Raw genomic sequence first — 12,677 nt, forward strand, 5'->3', positions numbered from 1 at the left:
TATGGACAGAGTAAAGTTTATTTATTTATTTTACTTATTTATTTATTCATTTTATTTACTTATACTTGAAGCTCAACTAAAACAAATTGACAGTGGAGTTCAACTTGCAGGATAAATCTTATATTAATTCATATTAAAACATAGTGTAAGTATAATAAAGTAAATAAGAAGGAAAATAAAGTAAAAATAAAAAAGAAGCATGTACACAACTAACACAGAGCCACATCTACAACGAGTACAGGACCAAATTGCAAATGAACCCCTAAGCCATGGCAAACATGCGATAACAGTACACAACAATTAATTTTCGTATCATAATGACTTATTAAGGTTTAAATTTAGTTTAAGTACGACATAGGTAAATCTCGGATATAAGGAAAGTTGCTTTAATAGACTTTAAAGAGTCCGATAATGAAAATAAGTAATAGATATCATTCAGGTTTCTGCAAACATATCTGAGCGGGTTAAATAGTTCATAATTGTATTTACATTGACTAAACTTAATCAAGGTAAAGTGCCTAGAGAAGCGCATAGGGACATTAAAGCTTATCTCACCAAGTAATACTGGCGAGCCAATAGTACCATTTATTACTTTGATTAAGAAGGAAACCCCAAGAACAAATCTACGTTTCTCAAGTGGTGGTAAGGATAAGAGAAGCAACCTATGTTCATAGGATGGCAAGGAGGCAATCGGGTCCCAACCCAAATTCATTTGAATCTACGTAGCAGCGATATGAAGGACACACAACATTGGCATACTCGAGTATAGGTCTAACCAAATACATGCACAGCCTTTTCGTAATGGATCTTCCTTTTCGAAATCCATGTTGGAGTAAAGCAATATACGATTTAATAGCAAAGGCCAAATACTGAGTCACAATTGGCTCGAACAGTACAGGCAAGACAGTCGACTTAGCAATGCCTCTGTAGTTTTCAACAATTGTCTACTTCCACTTTTGTGAATAAGAATAACGAAACTGCTCTCCCAACACAAAGGGAAAACACCTAAATTCAAGGACTGGTTAAAAATCTTTGAGATAACACCACATAACTCGACAGCGCAAGATTAAGTACACAGAAACAACCAAATTAGGAATTGAAAACAAATTACTTATCGGATATGTATAGTTTCCTGATAAATCGGAATTAGCAGTCAAAAAGTTTCGTCTTAATTATTCAGCAAAGAGATTTGAGATCTCAAAATCACCTGAGAAATCAGAGCTATTAAAAGTAACATGCGAGGGATTTATGGGAATTTGTCTCTTTGAGTTAACTAATTTAAGAAAGTATTTAGGATTAGCCAACAGAGCGGATGTGTTGCACTGAAGGTATTTGCAATAACATCGGCGGTTGAGAGAATTAAGCCCATGCCTTGCCGCCTAATAAGCGAAATAGGAATCAAACAGCCAGAACTATCACTGTACCACCAAGTAGCTGGAGGCAAATTGAAGTCACCCAACGCTATGACTATATCGTTGGGTTTGGACTGCTTGGCCACTTCACAAATGAGGGTGTCCTGTTTCTTATATATGGAGATATCAGAATTTGGGGTAATATAGGAGCAGGTTATAAATAAGTGTGTATTAGGCATTTTCGCTCGAATGGCGATAAATTCAACGTCGGGAGTAGTGGGAACTTATATTGAAGAGGGGGGAACTTCCGCAGATATTGCAATCAAAGCACCATCGCGATACAATCGATGATTTCTGAAAACCTGAAACGAATTATGAAAAGTTCCGACGAATGTAGATCAGGCTTTAGCCAAGTTTCAGTGAAGGCCAAACAGGAAAACTCCGCGCCCCTGACATTGTGATAAATGAGGGATATTAAGCTTGAAGAAACATTTAGTTGTTTGAAAGCGACAAGATTACTGCATTAGTGTTGCGGTGTCAATCACGAGGGATAAATTCCTTAATTAAGGGCCAAACCGGCCACAAAGGTTTATTTAATAACATGTCAATGTTTTTAGTCGGAACTAGTATTAAAAAAGACGAAATAGCTCTAGATTGAGAAGGAGCCAATTTGAAAGCGCTAACACGTTTTAAATTGACTGATGGGACTATCGCCGCCAGATAACTTTTTATGTTATTCACAGATGTATCAGGTGCCAATCTTGACACAAATGTTGCCTTTCTACGCCCACTTTGGTGGCCAACATCCACATTCGAACTGCTAAGGGGAGAGGATGATTTACTTTTGTCTTTATTAGTTTAAGACGATGACGCATAAGTAGAGTGAGCGACGCCACTGGGAGGAGATATCCTTGCCACTTCAGCGTAGCTCAAACCAGAAGGACTTGCCGGCTTACTTGTAACTTTTTTGTTACCGACCGACTCAACAATAGCAGAGACGCTAACGTTCTTTGTAGACTTTGAGGAATCGCTAACTTTTACAGTCCATGTCCAGTCAAAAACGACAGAAGTGGATTACGAAAAAAAAAAGAACAAAATGGAAAAAGATTCACAACACAAAGATTGTCATCAAATTTAATCAAACTTCTCCGTTACATTGACAATGCAACAAGAGATCGAAAGCAAAACACAACTGCAAACACCAAAAAAAGAGAGAAAAAAACAAAAAAAAAAGGGAGACTTATACCAGAACTCAAGTTTTGATTGCAAAAAACCAAATGAAATGAAAGTGAATGAGATGCGTAAAGGCAGTATACTTCCTCTACTTTAAATCACTCACTTTATTCTGAAAGAGTTTTATAAATTTAGTGTACAATAAAGCTAAATAGCCAAGAAATTCAAAGAAAAATTAAAATATTAATTGTAGAAAAAATCAAAGACGACTACACTGCGCGCGTAGAGTTGCCAAACTGATTATGGACAGAGTAAAGTTTTGGTGAGCATCTCATTTTTCTCTTAGATATTTCACTAATTGGGCGTCGGGTCATTAGCACCGCATGGCTTACGAAGTGCATCGTAATCACCGCAGAGATCACACATAGATCGACAAATTAACGGAATTACGACCCTCGAGGCACCTGTTCTCTTTTTCTTCCCTCTTCTCAGAGTAAAGTAAATGTTTTACAAACTACCAAATGAGTTACCTATTTCGAAGCAACGTAAGCTTTCGTACAATCTTATTCTCCCCAAAAATTAAAAGCTATTCCAATTATCGTTTTTTTATTTGCGAAGAAATGTCATGAAACGAAGCGCTGGTAAACTCTTAATGATATCCCAGCTATTAACACCAATTTACACATTAATTTCTTCTAGGACAAAACGATGAATTCTATTGACATCTATCTATGCATTTTTTTTTCTTTTCTATTATATTTCCTCTCTTTTCTTTATTCTGGTGTTGTCGTCGTAAAAATTGCCAGTACGGTTAAAAAGGCATGTTTCCTAATTAATACATATAAATTTTATTTCACTATGGTGGAAAAAAGGGAAGGGAAAGTGAACTGAGAGTAGATGTAAGATGGAAGCGCAGTTGGTGGTATAAGAGACAAAAAGACTGGGAGTTTGTGAGATTGAAAAAAACTTAATCGTGGTATCTAACGCCACCCCAGTGTGTTTGCGTCCTTTTTGAATGACTTCGTGAGATTTTTTTGACGATATGATCAAGGCGGCGTTCATTAATCTAGCATAAAAGAACCCATTTGGAGCTTTTGTTTTCAAACGAAAGTTTTTAACCTATTCCTTCAGTTCATTTAGTATATTTTTTTAATCGCAGGGAGAATATGTTACGGAAGAGAATACATTCGGCGTCAGAAATTCTCCCGACCTCTCGCATAAACATATATAACTTCTACAAACGGAACTATCTTGCGTATAATGGGGGCTTCTCTTGACACGTTTCGCGGTTTACCGTCATTTTTTTGCTGTGCTGGTAAACTTTTTGTATATTTTGTATTTGGTGGAATGTAAAACACAAATTTCAAAAGTTCCAGATAGGATTTCAAGTTCTATGCTTGTGTCGCGTTTAACAATAGTAAATTGCGAAATATATTATAAATGTTGCATTTATTTCAGTCTTGACACCTTTGCAAACTTATTGTAAGTAAAAACTGTGAACTGTGCATCTTCTTCTTACCAAGAGTTTGCCACAATTATGATTTCAGGCGGACATAACCTCATAAATTAAGAAGATAGTATCAATACCTTGTTATTTATTTATGACTCTAACAACTACTTAATTTCAGGGATCTACGTGCGTGTGAACTAATAATGGACAACGAATGTGGAATTAACAGTGTTTGCATCAGCGATCCTTTCGGAGAAGATGTGGGAAGTATTTGGGTCGATGAAACTTTATAGATCCTATCATGCATAATGGTTGATTTTGATGAAAGTTTGCTGACTTTCGTTATGGGGCACATAGTTGTCGTCTCACTCGCCGTGAGTATTTAAAAAAGCCAGTGGTCCTAGAAACAGTGGCCTTTAAAATTCCTTATTTGAATTCACTTATGAATGTACGAATGCCCACCCGTTGTCGGTTAACATTATAGCATGTAATGGCAATGTTTGGAAATTTTCACTGCCTGCCTGAATATCGAACTGCTGACTTCATTATTTTAAGTCCGGTTTAAAGTGCCACTTGAAGAGGATCGAAAGCAGAGGTGGCTGCACGTGTCGTTGATGAGCGAATTAGTTCGGGAGATATGAAGGTGCTTTAAATTTTTTTCCAACGAACTCTCCACGGACGGTTACATCTTACAGAAGTGCACGTGCTTTACTCTTATAGGCATAAACGGAGAGCTGAAATCCATTTACCGAACAGTCATATCATAAGCTCTCTACCCTACTATTCCTATGGTTCCTTTCGACCCATGATTTGCAATGACAGATCACGAAGTTGAGTCCGACGACCCCTCTAATCTACCTTCCTCTCATACAACAACAACAGCAACAAACATTTTTATATCGTTTCTTTGCCCCAGATTAATGTCGCTTTCAATAGTAAAAACAATATTAATGTTTCTATATTAATTAAAGAAAACGGATTAAGCTAAGGAAGATTTTTTGTTAAAATGGTATGCCGGCACTTTCACCAGAACATGAAAGACATGATATATTGCTCGGTCGATAATTTCATTTGTTTGATTAAATTGAAAAGTAGCCTATATACTGAACTGATGAGCTTATAAACTAGATATAGATAAACTAAGTTCATAATAAATTGTTTATCCATGTCAGTTTCGGATAAATATGCTGACTTGCGTAAGCAATAGTGCAGGTCGTTATTCATTTATTTTAATAACATGAACTATTTCGAAATTGTTTTACCGAAAAAAAGTTAGAAAACTAATTTAAACTATTATTTCCAATTCCGCAAAGAGTTTCTTTTCCCCTTTTTTCCTCTAAATGTCATTCACTTCTCAACGGGTGCGATTAACAATCTTACCTTCTATATTGTTATATTTCTAATTAATGTTGCAAGATACAACCACATGTTTCAGTCGGAGCACCTTTTATTGCTCAGAAACTTTAGCGAGGCAAAAAGATAAATTTCACTATCAGTGTAAGACGCGACGGATTCCGTTATCTACAACTGCGCCGTCGGTCGCCAATAGCAGATCCTAATTTGTTAATAGGTTAGTGCCAGTTTGTTAGTTGACGATTTAATTTCACTACTTACACATAATTCTCAGCAATCTCGCGGTAAATAGAAATATATTTTTTTACATGTCTTCTGTTTAGCATTGTTTATTTTCAATTTGGTCAATTCAGATTTTCGTAGAAGATCATGGAGAAAGAAAAATAGCATGAGTAGGGACCTAAAAAAAGAGGAACGTTTTTGTACGAAGTTTTTTCTATTGTTAATACTAGTAGTGTAGATTTTCACATTAGGAAAAATTAACTTCGTAGCTAAAAATAAAACGAGAGCAATGGTTGATATTATTTCTCTGATATAAATGAGGACCTTTGGAGTATTATATGCTAAAGTAAAAGGATTATATATACAAAAGCGAAATCCTTTACTGTTAAAATAAATTTAAACTCGCGGAAGAAAGGAAAGCTTAACAATTTTTGAGTAATATTGAGAAAGAGAAGAAAAAAAATATGTGTTGGTGGCAAAACTTTTCCCGTTGGAGCTATACCAAGCACTTTTATTCATTTATTTCGGTACAATACAGAGGGTTTTATTATCTTTCGGCTGTTTTCGTCATAGAAGGCTATTTATTATTTAGACTTTGTCGTTCATTTTTACGGATTGCTACTATGCACCAATTTTCATCACAAAATATTTTAAATTAAATCTTCTTGGCAAAAACATACTATTAATAAGATAGAATTGGCTGCTAAAATAGGCCCAAGGCACAATGATGGATTTGATTCCGTTAATTATTTTGTCAAATTAGCATTGTGGACAAATTTTTGTCATAAAATATAAAAAAATTGGATGTATTTGTCATATGAAAGATTATTATGCGTCAGAACTCTTCTAAGGGACGGTAAACAAAATATGTAAAAATAGCTATAAAGTTAATTTGTATTTCAGATTGTTGTTAAACGCCAATTTCCACCATGGAATATTGTAACTTAGATAACTTTACCACGAGAGTACTCAGTTCAGAAATTATGCCATCCGATCGAAATTTTTCACAACATTTTAGAATGCCGAAACATTATAATTCAGTGACTTTTTCCGAGAAACGTTTAAAATTTTAATATTGTATCGTATAACGATATCTCAAACCGTGGTGTTACATGAGAACTCATGGAATGATCCAATTCGAACCATCTTCAATAAGGCTCATCTCTATTCCGAAGCACGTTAGCTTACCAATTTTCGTCATAATATCTCAAAGTCGATGTCCTACTGTGCGAAAGGCCAACCGTTAGCTATATTACATCTCTCCGCCTAATATATTCTGGCTTGATCTGTATTCCGTGGCCGTTGAAATGATTACAAAACTCAATCCGCCTGAGTAGCCGAAGGGGAGGAATCTCGACTAGCAAGTCAATGGTCGTGGGTTCGAATCTCAAGTGCGGTAGAGTTTTTAATAAAAAGCCGATAGCCTTAGATGCTAGTGCTTTTAAGAGTTTAGTCTTAGAATTTATTTCTCTGACGAAATTAATAATAATAATAATAATAATAATAATACAAAACTCACGTGAGCGCTGGTGGTGATTTTTCGGACCGTGCGAAATGCTGAGAAAAAACAAATGGTATCTATGAAACGTTAAAAAATTATTCATACGGCCCAAGCGCTGCAATTATGACTGATTTGGAATGACATCGGCGTGAACCTCAACTTAAAGAAAAGCTCTGACTAGATAAAAAACGCTATCAGCATAGCGATCAGGAACTGTGATTGTATTAAGCTGACGGCAATCTCTTCAACAACTCCACGACGAAATTTATCATGGACTGGCCGACCTTCTATGTGATTGTAAGCGGTATTTTCCGGGCGGCGGTTAAAAATATTCGAGTGTCTAGATATTCAAAATGTATTCCTGCGCTTGGATTGCCGGCTTTACGAATCGTGGTAATGCCATTGAAAGATTTTTATGATGCCAGAAACGTCTTCCTGATGCATCCATTTTCGTCAACAGGTCGGAAAATTCCCTTCTTACTAATCGACATGGTTTTCAGATTATGAGGCATTTGCGCAATACACATGCGCGACCTTGGAAACTGTACCACTAGCTTGACCTAAATCCGACTTTCTCATAAGTTGACAAAAATAAGTGCTTACGATTCGCGCTTTGAGAGTGTCGTATTTGCGTTGTCCTTACGGCGGATTTAATATAAAGCGCGACACGAAATCTTACGGTGCGGCGTTCAGATTGCAAACGATGTGTTCGAACTTCGTGTCGGCGCGTGTAATTCCATTAACTTTTAATATAGCCTTCACTTCTGTGAACTAGAGCGTTGGATTTGATTTCCAGAAGCTGAGGAATTTACCTGCAGCGGTAAAATAGATATGTTCATTCCTATTATAAAAGTGTAACACTAAAATTTTATAAGCAAGTACTTGGATGCGACTTGGCTATATATGTCTTAAATTTGGATACCATCTCACGCCGCCACGCTAAAATAATCAATAAATCCGACCGACTTTCATGTTCATTGAAGCATGAAGCGATAATGTTCTAAAGAACGTTCTTCTTTTCACTTCAGCTGGAGTACTGCACCTCGCCCAAAGTAAAGAGATTTTAACAACAACGTCCAGTTTGGATCGTAAATAGATACCTGCGCCATGTATTATGAAATATGTACCACAAAGGGAATAAATCATGAATGAATATTATTGCTTTTGATATCGATACGAAGGGGAAACTGCGAATCTGCGTACGAAAGAAAAATTAGATGTGAAATGGGACCATGAAGAATGCAATAATTGGAGTAAGCTTTCATTTTTCTACAAGTTGTTTTTCTATACGGTTTGCATTAATATTTTGGCCATTGTAGACGAGGTATAATAGAGAATACTAAACGGTTTTTTATTGCCGTAGGTGAAAGTAAAAGAATGGAAATATCGATTTTAGAATTCCAAATATAACTCAAAGTGTTCCTTAAATCAATTCCATTAAGACATTTAAGCAACTGCTCATAACTTGATGGTGCAATATTATGTGAAAGGGCTTAATCATTTGAGCACCATTTTTGAATTATGAAGCTACACAATAAGGACGTAACCTTCTGCCGTATTTTGATTGGTTGATCAATGGAACTGCTGTCAGAGACTAAGTCATTAACGTAAAAATCTCATCTTGCTAAAACAGATGCAATACCTAAAATTGTTGCATAGCACGAATCGAAGAGAAGGCTGCAAGCTTATCTTCTATATATGACAGTATTCAATTTATAACTTTTGATGTCATCATGTTGTTTCTCCAGAAAACATATTGTAGACAATCGCATGGATGCAAAACCTTTAGACATCGATGAATCTTGAAAATCTCGCCGTTCAAAGGCACGAAAACGTAAAACTGTGATAGATTTAATTGAATTGTTCAGCATAAATAAATAACGTCGTTTGCTGATATACCTGATGAGGTTTTTGCTGAACTGTGAAAAGCGAGTATCAATATTACTGTTGTGCTATCTAGCTCATGCACACAATGAAGTGGTAGGCAACAAGTGTTGACTTTTGGCTTTGACTAGCGACATGGAAATTAAATCCATACGCACGTTCGTTAGCACTGGATATTGGATTTTGATCCACATCACTTTCTTTTACTTTTATTAGGTGTAACAATTGGTTGTATCTTCCAACATTTATAGATGCAACCTTGCATAAGTGGGATTGTTAATCTTAGTTATTAAAAAGGTGTTCAACGTAGGGAAGTTTTCTGTTGCGGTTTTGGCGTGGAGGAGGAAAAGAGGACTTTGATGTGGGAAGCTGAATGAAGAAGAACATGGTCGGATATGTTCCCCAAGGGGAACATGGGTAGCGTAGGGTACAGAATAGACCAGCGATTATGATGTGCCCGTTCAGTATACGTCCGGTATAGTCCGTGTAACCGTCTATGGAGTCTGTGAGACAACAATTTAAAACCCCCCATACCGAACTAGCTAGCTCAGCAATGACGCGTATATCCGTCTCTCCGATCCTCTTCAAGTGGCACTTATGAGTACCCCAGAAATAAAAAACTCAGTTGTTGGATATTCAGACAGACAGAAAGGATGACAGATTTCATGCTGTTATACAATTTTCTCTTTTGTCCACATAGTTTTTAGAGTCTCGGTATATAGGTATATAGTCATTGAATTGACGCAAGCTTACAACGCTGCCTTTCTCCATACCTTCTAGCCCAAAAATATTCCTAATTTGCGTCTAAAAATTAAGGAGTTTGTTATCATAACATATTGTTTATAAATTCGTTTTTGTCGATATGTCGTATCGCTAGAGCGTGGATCTTCTATCAAGATTGTTCTCATTTCAAGATTCTTTATTTAAAGCCAATTTCTTTAAAAGATTACGATTTTTTACTTTTTACTTTGTCAATTTTCTCGACTTTTCAACTGTAATATTATTTTTTGATTCAAATGTCCGACTCTCTCTGTCTTCCGCAAATAGTTTATTTATACACATTTTTACAAGCATGTTAGTATTACCTAAGTTCATGGCTTCACTTTTAATCCGTTGATCCCCTTTTCTTCGGCCGGCAGCTGCACGATACGCCTCGAATGTACTCTTTGATTCTCTCTCTTTCAAGGAAATTTATTTTCTGGGAAAATCTATTAGTTGGAATCAACTGAATTTGGGGTTTCCGTAATACTCTAATTAATATTGTTCGTCCCCAACAAGGTGATTTCCAAAATCTATCAGTCTATTTGCGCGTGCTACCTTACCTTTAGCTGATGTTTCTGGATGCGATAGACTCTATCAGTTATCCTGGTGTTGACTTTGTATGGTCCTTTCCACTTAGAATGCAAAATTGCTGATAATATGTGACTATGCGATGGTTTATATAGTTGTACCAGGTCTCCGTCAACAAAACTCGCTTTCCCGTTATTTCCGGCCGTCAATTTCTCACTTGCGTTTTGATTTCTATCCGCAAATCGTTTTGACTTTGGCTTTGGTCTTTCAGCTTATTTCTCGATGTTGTGCTTTACAATTTTCCTCATAGATATGACTCCATGCTACTGATTTGCGGCACACTATCCAGTAGAATCCCGATCTAATTCTCTTCACAACTTTCATAACCCAAAGTGCTCTCCGTTTGGACCGCTGTAGTGTTTTTCTTTGATTTCTTTGGATTTGGCTCTTGGGATCACCAACAACTTTCTTCTGTGTGAACCATTTTTACTGTACCACATCCTCCAATGACATCCGTCTTCGCAAACTAGGCTCTCCAATTGGGCCCAATAAGTTTTTGCTATGTGGCTTTCCCTGTCGATTTGTTCACTGCCAACACGTTTACCTTTCTTAGCGGCAATTATTACCTTAAGATCGTCGTCGGCAAGTTGCGCGTTTCGTACGCCATCCTTCGAGAACTTTACATTTGCCTGTACCATGATCCGACTGACGATATTTTCTTTAGCATTCTGTTCCGCATGCGCCCTTCGCGATCTTTTGTACATTCTGGAGTCATTGCGGTCCTCTCGACATGTTTCTGGTTATCACAGTCATCCGGCAATTTTCTCGATTTATCTCCTTCAGTGTGATGTTTATACGAATCCTTCCTCCGAAATTTACGTTAACTAGCAATCTGCTGAACTTTGTTGCAATTGTAGCATTTACGCGCGGTTGCTTCTGGTCTCTTGGGAATGAGCTGGATTTGGGACTACCGTAACAATATCAATGGCCTATTAATAGTTTGGATAGTTTCCAATGATCAAATCATATTCAAACCAGTATCCTTTAGACCAGATATTAAACCTTTTCAATGTTGCTCAGGTCAGCCAGCCTGTCTATAACCCAGAAAATTTCTGTATTGTCATAAAACGAAAACAAAAATCAAAGGCGAGGAGGAAAGTTGCACAATGGTTTAATGCTTTTTTTTATAAACAAAACGATGTTAGTTAAACGACTGAAAGCAATTCTGGTTGAAAAATGAATGCCACACACGTAGTACAGCTTGCCTACTTACGTATGTAACCGAGAAAGAAACCGACCGCTTATAACTGCCTAAAGTTAACTTTAAAGTCATGAAGAACTTTATCATTAAAATCGTTTTTATATGAATAAACACAACCGGTCGTTCGCATGGGCAATGCTTTTTCATCTTTTGTTTTCGAATTTACAAATTCTATTAAAGTTAAATTGACTGCCAGTGGAGAAAAAATTGGTAAAACAAGTCTTTTCGTTTTTACATTCTACCATAGCCGGATGTTTATATCTAGAAGAAATACACTGGCTTCATTTATGATGTGGCTCAAGCTTCAATGTCTGCTGATACAGTCGTAGTGTTAGAAGATTTTAACTAAACGCACATCACGTTATATTGCAGAGACAATTTATGCTATATGCTTCCTACTATGTTGCCTAATAGGCACCGTGTTTTTCATAATGTCACCAAGCTTATGCTTTTGAGTGCAGCTTTAAATTTATATACTCCGAAACTTTCCCTCACGGTCCAGGCTCACTTTACCTGAGATTTCACACGAAACAAATAGTAACAAAAACTCCAAACTCTAAAAAAAAATTAAAACAACGTTTATTGTCGCTTGCTATTAATCATCCAACTTTATATCCAGCACAGAACTTTTCGGCTGAAAACTCTATTATCAAACTTACTTTCATGCCTTTCTAAAGTTGAAATCAACTTTAACAAACCCTTGAGAATTTGCTTGTCATGTTTTCATGACCTTCTCTAACTGCTCGCAAATTGATGTTTTACATGCTGACTTAGGGAAAGTTACATAATAATTACTGTTTATATATGTAAGGCCACCTAGGGAACCATACGACGTCAGCTAAGTTGCTTTTATAAGAACATCTCTTTTTACGAAACACAATTCTGTTAAGGTCAGAAAATCTTACCTCGCTTTCAGCTTTTTTTACGCGATAAAAATTCTTGAAGGTGCAAATTTTTCCATAATAATCAAGTGCTTCAAGGCATGCATCAGATATATCTAATGGGACCGAATTATATCTTGGCAAAGTCTTTCCCACTAAGCTATAGTCAAGTTGAGAATCAAGTTAGATTTTCGTTTTATATCATCTCTTTTCCGATACAGAGAACAAGATTTCTTTTTCAAGAAAATATATTGTTACTACTGAGTGCTTTATTCATACACATAGCAAGATTACAGCTTTGTAAAAGGTA

Source organism: Glossina fuscipes, unplaced genomic scaffold (assembly GCF_014805625.2).
Source record: "Glossina fuscipes isolate IAEA_lab_2018 unplaced genomic scaffold, Yale_Gfus_2 116, whole genome shotgun sequence".
NCBI classification, from domain to species: Eukaryota; Metazoa; Arthropoda; class Insecta; order Diptera; family Glossinidae; genus Glossina; species Glossina fuscipes.